Source organism: Notamacropus eugenii, chromosome 7 (genome assembly GCF_028372415.1).
Source record: "Notamacropus eugenii isolate mMacEug1 chromosome 7, mMacEug1.pri_v2, whole genome shotgun sequence".
Taxonomy (NCBI): domain Eukaryota; kingdom Metazoa; phylum Chordata; class Mammalia; order Diprotodontia; family Macropodidae; genus Notamacropus; species Notamacropus eugenii.
In genome coordinates this window covers 132081419-132096013 of record NC_092878.1, presented here as the reverse complement: position 1 = coordinate 132096013, position 14595 = coordinate 132081419, and the positions used below count along the sequence as shown (strand labels likewise).

The window sequence follows — 14595 nt, the reverse complement described above, 5'->3', positions numbered from 1 at the left end:
TCTAAGTCATCTGGCGAATGTGATTGATGAGTCATAGCACGTTTTGAAAGATCAAAAACCTTCTGATGGAAGATGGGAGAATTACTTTAAGACTAGGAAAGGGCGAATGTCAGACAACTAGCATTTATAAACACCTACTAAGTTAAGTCTAGCACTGTGCTACATAACGGAGATTAAAAAGAGAAGCAAAAGATAGGTGCTGTCCTCAAGGAGCTCACCATCTAATGGAGGTAATGTGCAAATTACTGTGTATAAACAAGGTGTGTACAAGAAAAATAGAAAATAATCTACAGGGGGAAGGCACTAGAATTAAGTGGAATTGAGAAAGGCTTCCTGTAGATAGTGTGATTTTAGCTGGGACTTGAAGAAAGCCAGGAGGCAGAGGTGAGAAGGGAGAGCATTTCAGGCATGGGGGACAGTCACTGAAAATACCCAAAGCTGAGAGATGGAGTGTCTTGTTTAAGGAATGGTAAGGAGGCCAGTGTCGCTACATTGAAGAGTATTGGGGAAGAAGAAAAATCTAAGATTGCAAAGGTGGGGTAGAGTGGGTTATGAAGGGCCTTGAATATCAAAAAGAGAATTTTTATATTTGATCCATGAAGTGATAAGAGAGGTGTTGGAGCTTACTGAGTAAAAGGATGACATGGTCTGACATGATCTTTAGGAAGATAACTTTGGCAGCAGAATGGAGGGTAAACTGGGCACTGACTTGTGGCAAGCAGACTGACCAGCCAGTTATTGACTAATCAGGCATAAGGTGATTAAAGCCTGCATCAGGGTGACAGCAGTATCAGAAGGAAGAAAGAACATATTCAAGAGATATTGCAAATGCGAAGCTGACAGGCCTGGGAACAAAGTGAATGGGGGGGAGGGGCTGAGATATAGTGAGGCATTGAGGATGACACCTAGATTGTAAGCCTAGAAAATTGGAAGATAGAAGATGGTGTCCTTGACAGTAAAAGGTAAAGTTGGAAGGGAGGAAAGTTAGGGAGAAAAATAATGAGTTCAATTTTGAATATGCTGAGTTCAAGATGTCTAATACGCAGTTAGAGATTCAGGTTTGGAGTGAGCAGAGAGGTGAAGGCTGGTTAAGCAGATCTGAGAAATATCAGCATGAAGATGATAATTCAATCCATGTGGGCTGACAAGATCACCAAATGAAATAGTATAAACTATCAGAGATTCCCAAACTGATTTGGCCTACTGGCCCTCCTTTTTCAAAAGAAAAAAATTACTCAGTACCCCCCTGGAAATCTATTTTCTTTAATCTTTCAACATTTCGTGTTTTGTTTTTTGAAATTTGCATCAATAAAATATTTTTTGAAATAATACATCTTAAATTTAATAATTTATTGTAAATTTCTGATATTTTTTCCTGCTCTGAAATTCTAATGATACAATATTGCAAACGTAACCACAGAGTATCATATTGTAAACAAGTCATTACATATATTCCTTCTGATGCATGCTGGACTTCCCAACAATGCATGACATGCTCATCTGTCAACACTTGCTTGTTAAGACCTGTCAGTGGACTTGACCACTGATTGGTTATAATTTGCATTTTGTGTGTTTTATTTGGAAAATATTGTAATCATTAAGACTTTAACTCTGTTACATAACAGATGAAACATATATGAATGGTTTTTCAAAATTTTTCTTCTCTTCTTTCCTTGTGCTTCCACCACTCCTTCATTCTTATTCAATGTCTCCTAACTGCATCTGAGGCTGCTACTGCCTGCCCTGATCCTTCCAGTGCTTCCCCCCAAGGGGTGGTATAGCCCACTTTTGGAACCTATGGCAGAGGGAGAAGTAAAGAGAACCAAGGACAGAACCCTGTGGGGACACTCACATTAGCAGGAGACTGAGAAGAAACCATCAGAGAGGTAGAAAAAGGAGGAGAGTGGGAACACAAAAACTAGAGAACATTAAGGAGGAGAGGTTGATCAACGGTTCCAAAGACTACAGAGAGATCAAGAAGGATGTAGATCAAGTTAAAAGTCCAATGAATTTTGTAATTAAGAGATCATCATTAACTTTAGAGAGAGCAGCTTCATTTGAATAAGGTCAGAAGCCATATTGTAAAGAGTTAAGGAGCGGAAGTGGAGGCAGCTATCACAGACAACCTTCTCAAAGAGTTTAGCAACAAGGTGCAGAAGGGATATAGAACGGCAGTAAGCTGGGACATTGGGTCAATGAGAGGTTTTTTAGGATGGAGGTGGGGGGACGTGGACATGTTCATAGGCAGTAAGAAAGGAGCCAAAAGAAAAGGAGAGAAGAAGGGTAAGTGAAGGGGATGGAGATGACAAAGGAGGCAATCTGCAGGAAGAACTGGGAACGGAATGGGATTATCATGCAAATAACCTTTTATCTTCTTTCTTTGCTTTGGTAAAGAAAAGAGACACATCTTTTGTAAGCTGGGGTGAAGGAGGAGATAGGGGCAGAATACCGCTAAGTGAAAAGATGAGGAGGGGGAAAAAAGCTCTCACCAAATGATTTGTTTTCAGTAAAATACAAGGCAAGGTTCTCAGCTGGGGGAAGGAAAGCCACGGGGAAGGTCTGAAAAGAGATACAAAAGTTTGGAAGAGCCACTGTGCTAGGCAGGATATGAGTGAATTAGAGAGATGTAAAACTATTGCCTACCATCAGTGAGGACCCAGCTGAAGTTACATAAATTTGTAGAGGAGAAAACTTACGTGATTTTTTCCACTTTCATTCAACAGCACATGCATAAGAACAAAGACACTGAATGGAGGGAGTGATCCAAGGCTAAAGTTTGGCAGGGCACAGTCATTGTCCTAATTTCCAAAATAGGGAAAGGAACAGAACCTAGAAACCACAGGCCAGTGAACTTCATTTCAATAACTGGCAAAATTCCAGAAGCTATTGTTACTGGAATGCTTAGTGAATATTTAGAAAAGGAAGAAGTAATTACAAAAGGCTAGATGGTTTCTTCATGCCAGACTAACCTTACTGGGGTTTTGACAGGGTGATTCAACCAGCAGACCAAGAAAAGATGTGAATATACTTTATCTCAATTTTAGTGAAGCATTTGACAAAGTCTTCGTGCTATATTTGTCCTATTCTCTCAAAGGCTTGAGAGATGTGGGCCAGACCACATTATAATTAAATAGATTTGGACCTAAGTGAACAGCCCAACTGTAAGAAAGTCATTAATGATTCTAAAAGTGGACTCCAGTGGAGTACCCCAGGGATCTTTCTTGGTTCTGCACTGCTTAACATTTGGAACACTGACTTGGGGAAAGGCAAAGATAGCAAGTTGATCAAATTTCCAGGCGACACAAAATTAGGATGAATAGTCAATAAGTGGATGACATAATCAGGATTCAAGAAGTCTTGACAAGCTGAAACACTGGGATTACTCTTATAAGGTGAAAAAATCTCACCTCCTTCCTTAATCCCCTTTGTTATTCTACCTGACTACTGGAATGATCAAATACCTACCTACTTGTTCATATGTTGCATGAGAAGGTAAGCTCAGGATAAAGACCATTTTTTCTCATTTTGTCTTTATATCTAGAACATCTAGCACAGTGTACTGCTAAATAAGCATTTGTTGGATTGGATCAATTCAATTCATCCATTAATCAATCATTAAGCATATATCGAGTCCTACGCTGTGAGGAGGGGGGAGGAGGGTGGGGAATAAATAAACTTAAAGGGCAACTAAAAGGTTAAAGATGTTGGGCAGTTTCCACATAAGGGTAAACTTAAAGAATGCTACTCTTTGTTTTAAACAGATGAAGACAGAGTATATGTATGGCATAAACAAGGTGAAAACAGACTTCATTAAAATCAAATATGCATGAATTTGGTGGATATCCTTGAGAGAAGAATTATGGAACTCTAAAGAAGAGGCTAAATATGAAAATAGCAAGAGTTTATTTTACATAAGCAAAAGAAACTGCCTAAGTTCCCAAATGAAAAATCCATAAAAAGTTATGTTCGAGAAAACTAGCATGTTTTGTAAAGCACAGCACTCATCACTATCAAAAACAACCATACCCTCCTCAAATCCATCCCTTGATGCCACCCTCAAGAGAGAGCAATTTGGCTATTCAAACTATTATCTATTAACCAGCTTTCCCTGTTTAGATTACTAACATTCTATACTTTATTTTAAAATGTATTATTCATAAATTGAACCACTGCACTAAAACTGTTTTTCATTTTCATTCCAAAACCTAGCATGGAATACAGTGGTACTACAAATATATTTACTAAGTCAGTTTCAAATTGAAGCTGTAAAGGGTTATGGTTTTCCTTGGCTCAGTTACATCATATTTTGCAGGTCTGGAAGAATACAGCTAAGAGAGAAGCTCATAGGTTGTTAACAGGTTTCTTAGAGGACTGATGGCAACGGGACTAAGCCAGTATCATGAAGCACAGACAAAAGCTATCAAATCTCAAGAAGTGATTAACGGCTATACAAATGAAACCAAATATGGTGGACTTCAGTGGAAACCTATACCAAAAAATTATTGTAGGTTCTAAACAGTGTATCAAAGAAAGTGTGTACTGGAGCTGAAAATACACTTGATCACATGATATCCTGCAGCCTCTAAATCCCCTTTCTTGGTCCCTCCAATTTAAAAGTCAAAGGATGACTGCTGTGAAGGTTATGTGGCAAATTATAAAAATAAGCATTGAATTGTTTTATTCCCTTTAGACAGCAGTTCCAAGGGGAAAAGAAATCAGAGAGATGAGCTGGCAAGGGTATTTAGAATCAGAAGTTATAGCTAGAAAGTCATCAACCAAGTTACACTCCTTCATTTTTTCAGATGAAGATTTTTTTTCCTTTTCCTTGAAAACAGTGCTTGGCTCTTCTAAATTGAAAAAAAAAAACCCAAAAACCTTCCTTTGATCCTGCCATTCATTCAAGCTTTCTTCCCCTCTCCTTTTCTTCACTGCCAAATTTCTAGAAAAAGTAGCCTTCACTCTCCCCTCCCCTCCCATTTGCTCTACTACTTTTTGTGATCCATTCCTTCCCTACCATGCTGGAGAACCGAGCTTTCTTCATCACCTTATCATTAACTGCAATGCTCTATATTCTGTCCTAATCACCCTTGACCTTTCTTATGAATTTGTCACTGCCTGCTTGGTCACTTCTGCTCCCTTGGATTGGGCTAAACTGTACTAAAGAGTATACTTCTCCTCCTACCCCTCAAAATGGCTCCTTGCTTCATGTCAATATTCATTCCTTTTCTAAGTTATCTGTTTATATCTTTTGGTTTTGTTGAATGCATCAAAATGAAAGAAAACCTTTCTGCTTGCTCTTTAAAAAAAATGGCTCCTTGTTCTCTTTTGCTGCTCTCTTACCTCTGAAATATGGGAATCTCCCATGGTTCTACACTTTGTCTTTTCTCTCCATACATCTCCCTTAGTGGTGTCATCTCATGGTTTCAGTTCTCAGATCTTATAGACATAATTCTCAATCTATATAGCTCTACCCTTGACCTATCTGAAGAGCCTTTTATCTCCCACATGGATCTCTCTACCTAATGACTCACAAATACCTCAAAATCAACATAGCCAAAAAGGAATTCATGAAACAATCTACCTCCTACTTTCTATGTTTCTCTTACTAGCACCACCATCCTAATCTTCGTTTTCAAAGTTTAAGATTAATTTAACATAGTAAAATAGAAAGAAAATATGGCAGGTTTAGGACTTAGGTTTGCATCTCAGCTCCATCTGAAGACCTTCCAAGCTGATATTAAAAATCTGTATATGGGATATAGCAGGGCTTCTTAAACTTTTTCTACTAACAACCCTTTTTCATGTTTCAGCAGGGTTAGTTGGCATGTGTTCTGAGGGCATGTGAGGTGCAAAGTGCACATGCTTTGTGTTCAGAGCCAAAACTGCAGCGAAATTGTTCAATGAAACATAGACAAGCTCTGTCAGAAACACCTTGGATTCATTATGTGTCTGATTTTTTATTAATTTTTGGTCATTGCATGTTTAGAAACCTTTTACTGTTGCCAAATTTGCTGTGACCCCATATGGGGTCACAACCCACAGTTTAAGAAGTGCTTGGATATAGAATATACCCCCACAAACAAAAATTTTCATTACATTAATAATTCATAAAATTGTTACAGATGAGATTATAAATAATTTTTGAGGAGATATTTAAGAAGAAATATATTCATTGTTCCATAAATAAAATTTGCAGAATTAAAAGGTGTTTTCCCATAAAAGTTGCAAGGATTTGAACCCTAAAGTAAGTAGTGAATAAAGATCATTGAAAATTACTAATAGAAACATAACTGAGCATAATACAATGGAATATCAAGTTCTTTATCTAAATTAACTCCAGAAATAGCACTTGGACATATTTCCATGAAATGTCAAATGCATCATATTAAAAAATATGCAATCTTTTATTCCTTTTAAGAATTGCTTTAAAGACTTTATTTAGTACAGATGATACAGTACTTAAAGTAGTAATGTGTCTATTCTTAAGAAAAATAAAGATACTCTATTCTTCATATATCATTTTTAAATATTGGTAACAAACAACTGAACAAATGTAAATATCCAAGTTCTTAAAAATGTAGGTACTGGTGCTAAGTCCCAAATCAAACTATATTTAAGAGAGAAATATGAAGAAAAAAATCTAGTTATGACATTATACATCACTCCAAATTAGGTCCTATTAGAATTCTGATTTTCTATTAGAAATGATACGTTCATTAACTTGATGAATATTTATTGAACATTTACTATATGAAAAGAATTGCAATATGTACTATGTAATATGTATTACTCATATGTAATATGAGTAAGCAATGTAAATTGTTGGGGGTGGAAGCTCAATTCCATGTGGACAGTCTCGGGCGGGTAAAGGTGGGAACTTCTAAATCTTAGAGTTCTCATGAGGCCCCCCAGAAAACAGCAGGGAATTGAGGAGTGAGACCGAGCTATCTCATGTATTTCAGCCTTTTCCCGTGAGAAACGTGATGGGAGAGAGCTCTCCCCGCCCTCGAGATTGGCCTGGGTCTGGGCACACCTATTGTTATCTAACAGGCACGGTATTCAGGTGCAAACTACGCAGCCAGAGAGCTTAAGTAGGGTCAGGAAAGCCCGAAGGCGCTCTTAGCGAGGAGGGGCCCTGACAGGACAGAAGGCTCCGTTTTTCCTCTCTTCGCTCTCCCCTCCCCTTCTCTCCCCACTTACACTTCTACTTCCAATCTCTTACCGTAAGATCTTTGCCTCCTTGGGAGATTTCTCTCTCCCTCCTAAGGAAGAGCTCCCCCTGCACATGTAACCAGGACCCTGAATAAAGCCTAACCCTTGTTCGACTCCGGAAAGTCTCTTCTCTCATACGTTTATCCGGTTTGGCCAACCGAAGACCTGGGACAGGTAAGGTAAGACTCGGGTAACCCTCAGGCCTCTAGGCCTGGCAGTAAATGATAATCTTATATTTATAAGGTAGAACACATTAAAAAATATATGTATCAAAATGAGAAATCCTATCAACTTGGATGATCAATGCAAATGACAGCACAACATAAAATTTAAATATTTATTCAACTAATTTATTTTAAAAGAATTCCAAAAGTTCTCCATAACTGTTTTCATTCAATCTCTGATCTGTGATATCATTTAATTTCCTTCATATTTAATCAGCACAGAAAAGGCATTGTCCCAAAATAGCAAGATAATGAATTCTTCATTAATCTGGCTGCTGACAAGTGGGATACAATGCCCAGAACACTGAAACAACCTCAACAGATGTCCTTCAAGTCATTTAATCAAAATTCATTAGGAACTGGGTAGAATTACTCAGAAGAATGAGAGATCCACTACATATCTACCATTTTAGTATACTTGCATAATTGGCCATGAAATGCCTCTACCAGTCTTCAGTTAGTGAAAAGGAGATGACACTTTAGACCACTGTAGCACATCAGAAGAAGGTGCTTCTGGAAAGATGGCTAAGAGGTTGTACCTGGTCCTTGCTATTCTTACCACCATTTCAAAAATGTCAAGAAATGACCCTCATAAAAATAAAGAAAGCAACAAGCATATAGTAAAAGATATAATTCCCAACAAGAGAAGTTTGGTTAACATTGTAGGCTCATTTGTGTCATTGCTAGCATTATTCACTGCCCCATCTGCAAAAATCTGCCTTTATTTGTCTGTCTTTTGTGGACTCTCAGAGACTCAAAGTCTCCGTCTAAGAAGGCTATCCAATAATTCTACAAAATGGCTGATGAAGAAAAAAATTGATAAACAAAACAGAAAAGGAATCAACACAATGAACAAATATTTGGAGGCAAAGAATCCTCTATGGAAATAGAACATATAATAAATTCAATCATTCTCACAGAACTAACAATGCAGCCACTAAAAACAAATATATTTCAAAAGAGTAACAAGAATTTGAAAAACAAATTAAAATAATAAGGGAGATTAGAAACTAAGAGTTCTCTTGAAATTATACAGTCAAAGGACACTTCCCAATTGAGAGTGATGACAGAAAAATTTTCTGAAATGATAGATTCTTGAAACTGCATATCTGGAAAAGAAAAAAGCAGAAGAGGAAGAAAAATCAATTGACCAAAATCAAAAAGAAATAAATGCATGAGATCCATGAAAGTCAAGGAAGTTGAACTTGAAGTTAGAATGTAAAGAGGTAATCTAAGCATTACAGATCTTCCAAAGATGCGTAATGAATGAAAAAGCTTCATCTACCATCCTTCGGGAAAATTAATCCTAAAAAATTAAAAGCAGAAGACAAAGTTCATACTGACAGAGTCCACACAATGATGCTAGACAGAAACTTCAAATTTCACTCACCAAGAAATATCAACTCAAACCAAATAATGTCAACATCAAACAATGAGAAGCTAGGAGAAAATAATTCACTATCAAAGGGAAAACTTATCTGAAATGAATACACCTATTCCTTAATTTATAAGGAAAAAAAGTTGGAATATCATTGTCCAAAAAATTAAAGAAAATCTGTTTGCAGCCAAAAATATCTCAAAACAAACAGGGCAATTTGACAAACAAACTCAAAAGTCACAATTGATTAGCAAGGAAAGAATGAGAAATTAAAATCTGTTAGCTCTTTGAAAAAAAATGTATTATGACTTTAACACATACACATCAGATACCTTGGCAGAACACAGGTCTACTGAACAAATATTAAGCTAACTGGGCTCTTGTATTCGCCAAATTTCTTCAGCAAAATATGACTGTAAAGATCCAATCTGAAATAGAATAGTTTGAAAAAACATACTTGTTCATTTCTCATAATCTGATCAAAGAATCCATTGAAGTATGCATAGACCAATCTCATAAAATTTTTGTTAGAAATGAGAAAAGAGGAATGTGTCCAGCTATCATTATTCTCCTGGTCTCGTGTTTTTTTGTTTGTTTTTTGGCCAAATTTTGGTACATTTTCCTATTTCGGATATCCTGAGAATCTATCCCCTGATATCCTGAAAGTCGTACTGCCTCCAATAAAGACCTCCTCCATGTAGAAATTTCATGTCTAATCCCAATGCAATTTCTGTATTTTTCTTTTTCAGTGTCTTTTTGCTTCCTTAAAAGAACATCTAGGACAGTAATGTTAGCATCCAATGTGGAGGCTAAATTATCCCTGATGATGACAATTTATTATGAAATTCTTTATGGATATTTTCCATTTTACAAATGAGGTAAGTGAGGGTTTAGAGAGATTCTGTAATAGAACCATTGAGAGTTAAAAGTAGAGTTTTTCAAGGTTAGGACTCTTCCTATTACAATAATCCTGCCTCTCGAGATACATGGTACTATACGGAAGTCTGTGAAAAACAAGCATTATACAAAAACTGTTCCTGCCATGTAAGTTTTTGTCATCTGAGGAGGACCACATGGAGATAAATTATACATGAACAGCATATACTGTGAAGGCAAGTCAAATCACAAATGAGCATATGTATTTCATATACAAGTTAACTGCAAATGAATTTTAGGAATAAAGAGAAAAGGGAAATGGATAATACATTTAAACATATATAATTGGCACTGGGGAAGGTAGAAAGCACATTTCTACATACAGGCAGGGAAGTGCAAGGAAAGCCAATAGTTCTCATGTGGAGGGGGCAGGATTTCAAGAAAATTAAGATACCTTGGCAAACAAAAAGAAGGGGTATTTCCAAATTCAAAAACATTGCCTATTTCATACAGAAAGGCCATCCATGCCTTAGAGCAGGGATGGGGTACATGCAGCCTCAAGGCCATATGTGGTCCTCTAGGTCCTCAGGTGTGGCCCTTTGAATGAATCCAAACTTGGTTGAATTGAAAATTAGTCATTTTGGTTTGGCCTCACTTGAGGACCTAGAGGGCCACATGTGACCTCAAGGCTGCAGGTTCCCCACCTTCGCCTTAGAGAAAGTTACAGCAAATTGCCACATCTACCCAGATTTCAATGTCAAGTTCATACAACAATCTCAGTATAGTATGGTAACCAGTAACTGAATGTAAGGCTTTTAAGTTAATTCCATCCCCCCCCATCCCCTAACTCCCATTACAGCTAAATGTACACTGGATAACAAAGCAGCAGTAATTTTTTCCAGGAAAAAGACTGATGAGAATTGATACCATTTGTGTGTGGTAGTTAACAGCATTAGTTAGACAAAACTCATTTACTACATTTGAGAGATTAATTTTGATAAAGACACCATCTCTGTAGACTTTCTTGGGATATATTTTAGACTTATAAATCAACAAATTAACTGGAATATAATTTTTTTACTTAAGTTCATTTCCATTTTACTCAAGACACTCACGTAATTGATATTAAGAGATAGTATTTCTTTTGCCAATAACTAAATATGATTTTCAAGAAATTTCTTCCAAAATTGATACAGTATAGCTACTAAATCTAGATCCACAAAAAGGCCTAAATTTTTTTTGGAATCTGTCAAGTTGACAGAACCAGTATTCATTATTATGAATGCCCCAGGAGTTGCTGATTGGCACAGAGCTGGATTTAAGTGACAAATCATCAGACTTAAAAGGAGAGGGATTTTGACCTGCCTCCTTCCCCTAAGAAAGCTAAAAACTAGCTTCCCAGAAAGGGGTACCTGGCAATCTAAACTCTTCATGTGGAGAAGGGTTAAAAACAATTAAACTCAGGTGACCTGGCTTCTGAGGCTCAAACTATCCAATACTCTATTTCAACAGCAAGTTGGTGGTGGTAGTAGCTAGTATTTTAAAAAAACACTTTAAAGTTTGCAAAATACTTTACAAATATTAACTCAATTTATCTTCAGAATAACTCTGGTAGGTAAATGTAGGTATATGTTGTCAAGGATCATGCAGCTATAAGGCTTAATCTGGACTCAGGATTTCCTGACTCGCAGAGCCAGTGCTCTATCCAATGTACCAGCTAGCAGCTTCTAAAATCTTCTAGGTAAAAGTACGGTGTGGATAGAAGAAAAAAAAAATGGGGGGTGAATGCATCTCTTACACAATATAACTCTAACAGTGATTAGAGAACTAGACCTCTTTTCTTTCTAAGTCATCTGCTCCAGTAAGGTTTCTCTTGGTTTAAAAAAAAAAAAAGACAAAAAAGGGATTTTGTCTGAGTGTGTCTTTTCTGTCTGCAGAAGAAGAAACACCAGGGAAATTAGCAAATGATGAAATAGTGCCCATGCATCTTGGCCAAAGCTTCCCACTGACATCTTCTCTATTTTGCAGAGGATATATATATACCTATCTATATATACACCTATATATATACCTATATATATATACCTTCTTCAGATGTCTTAGTCTCTGAAAGCCATGCTGTGTCAAAATGCTCAAGCAGCAGGCAGATACTTATAGGTATATCTCAGGGTTCCTTCCCAACCCTTTATAGCTCAATCTAATGAACACCATTTTTTATTCTACTGTACTTCATTACAGATTCTCAGAGCCCAGAATCCTGCAATCCATAAGAATTGGAGACTATACATACATGTGTTTGTGTGTGTGTGTTATGTGTTAGATCCATACCAATACACCCACAGGGCATCATGATTTAGTAGATGGAGTGCTGGATGGTGGAGTTTGAATTTTGCCCCAGGTGCTTAATGTACGACCCTGGGCAAATAATTTGTCCTCTCCCAGCCTTAGTTTCCTCATCTGTAAAAGGCAAATTACAACACTTACCTCAAAGAGCTGTTGTGAGGATCAAATGATATGATACGTAAAACACTTTGGCAACCGTAAAATTATACATAAATTCTAGGCTATGTTGATACCATTTTTATGAATTCTTCTCCAAATATGTCTGGACCCCCACTTCCAACACACACACACACACACACACACACACACACACACACAGAGTTTGGTAACTATAAAGATGAGACATGAGATCCAAAAAACCATTGAGTGGATTTACTATTCGATACTTTGCTGCTATATAAAACTGATGCTTAAGAAGTAATAAAAATATAAGACCAAAATTAATTCAGAGAAATAACTGATTCAGCTATAAAAACATTTAACTTCCATATTAATTTCTGATCCATATCATTTAAGCACTGCCCCTATCCATTTCTGTTCTACACTATTAAATTGATTAGCAATTATTTTGTTCCCCTCCTAAGTAAAATAACAGAATTTTCAACCCAGCATTGATATGAATGATCCCAATTCTTCCACAATTCTTAAAGATCACTCCTCATCTTCCTGCACTTCCCATCTTTATAATGTCCTCCCCCTTTTGTGTCATGGACACCACTGGCACCCTGGTGAAATTAATGGACCCGTTTTCAGGATAATGTTCTATTGCCTACCTTTATAAAGGAAATGCTAAATCTCCATCAGAGATTAGTGGTAATAAAGATGTAATTTTCATCAATTCAAGTTCACAGACCCCTTGAAATCAATGCCCAAGCCCATTGGTGCTTAATGAACCACAGATTAAGAATCCCTGCCTAATGAAAAATAGCCCACTCTCACCTTTATGCAGATACTCCCAAATCTACCTCTTCAGTCCTGTACCCTCTCCTGAGTTCCAATCCTGTACTTCCAGCTACTCAGACCTAGTACATGCCACAGTCACCTCAGACTGAATACGTTTAAGCCCAGACTCATCTTCTGGACAAAACCTATTGTCCATCCTTAGAAAGATTACCTTCAAAATTCCCACAGTCCACCAATCTCAAAACCTGTAATTTACCTTTGTCTCCCCCAACTCCCTTATATGTCATATCCAATAATTCACAAATTCCTATTCATTTATCCTTTTCAAATTTTCTCATATCCTTTCTTTTCTGCATGGCTGGTCAATCGTCTGGTCACTCATACGTATGCAAAAATGGAACTCTTCTCTCAGAACAATATTCTACAAAAAAAGACATTCAATAAATATATTTATCTATTGATATCTCTCTAATATTAACCAAAAATAAGGCCTGGAATATAACACTATCTCCCTCAACCAGAAGCCATACTTTTGGTAACCTCAGCTATCAAGTTTTTGTGAACTTATAAATTGGAATTGAAAAAGGCATCTGGGCAGTGAAAACAGCTGTTGGAACATCTATTATTTTACTTCCTAGAATAGGCCCCTTGTAGACTATTTACTCATTATGATTCTAAGAAGTTTGGTTATCTGGTTTCTCAGCACATAGCAGATTAGACTCAACAAATTAAAAGTATCAGTGAGCTAACAGTGCCAATAAAAAAACCAGCAGAAAAACTATAAAACTAGACATAAGAACTCAAAGCACAGCACTTTGGCACCCTAGGAGGAGCAAACAGGCTCTGAGGGCATTTGAGAAGTCTCCTAGGAAAAGGTAAATTATGCCAGTGAACTCTCTTTAAGAAGCTATTTATTGGATTACACAGAGCATTTATAAAGGATTCCCATCAAAATGAATAAAAGTTTTAAAGACTGTTCTTGGAGCTTCAGTGACTTATGGGCTTTACTCATTTTTCTTGATAGTTAACTAAAAAATAAAGATTGTTTCATGCTTAGGAATAATATATGATTATCAGCACTTCTCCAGGGATAATTCAACACATGGTTTTTATTGTTCTGCATTAGATGAAAAAAGATTAGCTGTACCTATATCTGCTTCTACTTTATAACCAGATACATTCACTCCTATTTACACGAAAGCTAAAATGGAAAAGCATCTTAAGAATTATTTGCCATAGAAGCATCTTGAAATGCTTTGCTCTTTCTGAATATCAGCTGTAAGGAAATAGGAGTCTATAGGCTCTATTTCAATTAATGTCTAACCAAGTAAAAGAGAACGTTATATTACAAATTTTAGTCTTTCACATTTAATCAATAATTGCCATTATACAAAAAGTACTTCTGATCTAATAGCAATTCATCAGTGTCTCCCATCTGGTATTCCAAATTTAGATAAAAATCACAACTATCCTACCATATAGTTCAATTTAAAGTATGTCTCATGTATACAATTTCTGATTATAGACTTTTTGAATATCAAAGTAATTTCCAACAACCTACAGATGACCAATCAATCAGCTCCTCCTACCATGAACCTAATGAGGGCTCAGGAAAGAACAACTAATCTTAATACCCCTCTCTCCAAAAAAAAAAAAAAA

General features: G+C 36.7%; 1 protein-coding gene and 1 pseudogene across 4 annotated transcripts in view; both read right to left on the bottom strand.

Moving 5' to 3' along the window:
• BMPR1B (bone morphogenetic protein receptor type 1B) overlaps positions 1-14595 on the bottom strand; it is a 480264-nt gene that overhangs the window by 463357 nt on the left and 2312 nt on the right. The gene's annotated exons all lie outside the window — the stretch shown is intronic.
• LOC140514397 (small ribosomal subunit protein eS4, Y-like) overlaps positions 1-14595 on the bottom strand; it is a 35855-nt pseudogene extending 21260 nt beyond the window's left edge.